At 39.2% G+C, this 2892-nt stretch overlaps 1 long non-coding RNA gene across 1 annotated transcript in view; it reads right to left on the bottom strand.

Moving 5' to 3' along the window:
- Window positions 1-2601, bottom strand: part of LOC110225702 — a 14158-nt gene extending 11557 nt beyond the window's left edge. The window contains exon 1 of the long non-coding RNA XR_002329918.1: window positions 2505-2601. This is a non-coding gene — a long non-coding RNA (uncharacterized LOC110225702). The remainder of the gene's footprint in view (window positions 1-2504) is intronic.
- Window positions 2602-2892: the final 291 nt, after the last annotated feature.

Raw genomic sequence — 2892 nt, 5'->3', positions numbered from 1 at the left:
CAACTGTGGAAGTCGAAACTAACACAATCAAGATTTGTCTAGGGTTTTATTTTAGGGATACGATAATCGTGAATTCTCAAAGAACAACAGAAACGATTGATACCAAAGATGGTGTTCTTGATATTATTAATGAAAAGATGATTTTGATCGTACAAGAGTTTGATCGTAGAAGAAAAGGTGTTTGTGCTGTGAGAGCTTTGCGTAGTGTAAATTCTAGAGCGATATTGCTTGCGCCTTTCGTTTGAGCCTTGAATCTCTTTATATAGGGATGATAAACCGCCTCTCCAGCGATATTCTCGGAAGATTTCCATTTATCTTGAAGTCGGCCAGAATATCGCGGATTAGGACAATTTCCTTATTCTTCGGAGTTTTCGGAAGATTTCCTGATTTGAGTTGATCCTTCGCGATTCTTCCTTATCATTTCCGAGTTTATCGGAAATGATCCTTCTTTTTCGGAAATGATAACTTGCTTGGAAATGATACCTTTGGAGAAGAATATTTACTAAGTCTTTGCTTCGGGCGATGATGAAGACTTCGCCTCGGGGAACTTGTGCAACCGGCTCGGGGACAAGAGAGGCACGGCCCAGGTTCCCGAGGGAAACCGGCTCGGGTTCACAGAAAGAGCCAGCTCGGGGGTCTCGACACGAACCGGCTCGGTTTCTCGGAGTGAACCGGCTCGGGCACTTGAAGGGAGCCGGCTCGGGTTCACAAGCTTGCTGACGGACCCCGAGCAGACTACGGGTGTTCCCCGAGGCAACCAATGCAGTGATCCGAGGTGAATGGCAGTCTGACCCGAGGTGAATGGCAGTCTGACCCGAGGTGAATGGCAGTTTGACCCGAGGTGAATGGCAGTTTGCACCGAGGTGTCTTCAGAAGTTCCCTGAGGCGTTCGAAGTTCGGCTCGGTGCTATGGGATGAAATCCGACCCCAACACCAGCCTAAGTTACGGCTGAGTTTTCACCCGATGGTTGATTTGTCAAATTTTTGGCTGAGTTATTGCTTCGACACGGCTGACTTAACTTTCTCCGGCTGGCTGAGTTATCAAAGACGGCTTAGTTATGGGATGATGTTACGGCTGATTTATGTTCGAGTATCATAAATCAGCCGTAATGAGCTGGATTAACGGAAAACTCGGCCTTATTATGGCTGACTTAGTAGCGAAAGATTAATTACTAGAATAGCATGCAATGACGGCCGACTTATTAAACGACACGACTGAGTTAAATATTTTTGGTTGAGTAACGACAGTAAACGGCTGAATTTGGCTGCCGTTTTTTCGTTTTTTAATTACTGTAATAGTATTCATGTTGCGGCTGAGTTAAAGTTTTGTTTGATGGCTGGTTTAATTAAGCTGATTTACATTTTCGTTTGGTGGCTTACTTGCCACTTCATCAATTAAAAAATGACGTGGATGCAACATTCCATGTCATCATTCCATGTCATCATCATCAAAGGACAAAAAAATAGGGCCAAATTTTTTCAACTCGTTTTCTTCACCTGAGTTTATCACATCACCGGAACTTCCAATTCCTCATCGTCTTCCTCATTCTTCTTCAATTTCTTTCATCTTTCTCCCGATATGGTTGATCCGGTTCCGGTAATTGGGTATAAAAACACAAATACGTATTTAACACCGATGAAAGAGGATGTAGAGTTGTGCAGATAGATGCGAAAACAACGCACGAAAAACTTGTGAAGTTGGTGCTCGATGATAAAGTTAGAGGAAATGTTGCGTCTCTTATTATTTCGCTGCAAATTTACATGTCACGGCTGAGTTATATGCTAAACATAGACGGTAGGATTCGCAACAAAAAGAGACAGGACTCAAGAAATTCTATTATGTATATATAAGGTGTTGAAAGCATGTTTGGTTCTTGTTAAAGGAGTATTTAGTTTTCAAATTTTTTTATTTATTTATATTGTTTCATCCAACCAAGATTCTAGAGAAAAAGCTAGTTTTTCGAAAATTTATGAAATTCTTCTGTTTGAATTACCCTTTAAGATTTTGGTTTCTACTTTTTAGTACTCCTAAAACCTAGGGAAACTATTTTATTTTAAAATTTTAATCCTTCCTCAAAACTTTAATCTTTCACTAATTCTCTGCAAAAATTAAAACCTATCTTATTTGGTTCATCAAAAACTAAAACCAAGATCTAATATCTAAAAACCTCCCAAACTAAAATGACTCTATAAACATTATTTTAACTCCATTCATGGTCTAAGATTTATCGACTCAACACACACACACACAAATACGAATATACATGATGGCACTGACATTCATAATGCAAAACTAGGAAAAAGAAGGGAAATATGAACGCTAAAAATAAATTTAAAACTATTGTTGAATAATGAATACTATGGTTTTAGACTTGTAGGTACTATTTTAAATTTTCCAGCCAAATTTTTAATGTTATCTTTCAGTCCTAAATAGTAAATGCAGATGCCTGAGAACACTGAGAGTTAATAAAAATGCAAGAGACCTTATGCGTGTAAGCACTTACGTTGGAGATGTTTGGCCTGGGCGTCTTCCACTTGAGATGAGACAAATATGAGCAGAATAAACAAAGATATAAGAAGAGAAATAAATTTGATGTCTTTGTAACCTTGTAACTGAACAAGTTGAAAAACACCTAGCTTCCCTTTTTTGGGCTTAAGACCCTCTTTCTCTCTTAGAGTCTTTGATCTAAGTGGAATAGAGCTTTAGTTGTGGTTCATTGTTTCCCCTTAACCGTGTTTTAATCTAAAGTCAGTTCAATCTTCTTTAGCCTCGCTGTTTGTTTCTCATTTGCGCCGCTATCAAGTTCTTGAGCTGTTTGAAGAAAGTCAAGTTCTCTGAGTTTTCGAGTATGTCTGCAAGTATCGATCGGGCTCTAATGGCTATGTCACTAG

Source organism: Arabidopsis lyrata, assembly GCF_000004255.2.
Source record: "Arabidopsis lyrata subsp. lyrata unplaced genomic scaffold ARALYscaffold_8, whole genome shotgun sequence".
NCBI lineage: Eukaryota > Viridiplantae > Streptophyta > Magnoliopsida > Brassicales > Brassicaceae > Arabidopsis > Arabidopsis lyrata.
Note: the sequence above shows the minus strand (reverse complement) of the source record. Positions and strands in the feature narration are given on the sequence as shown.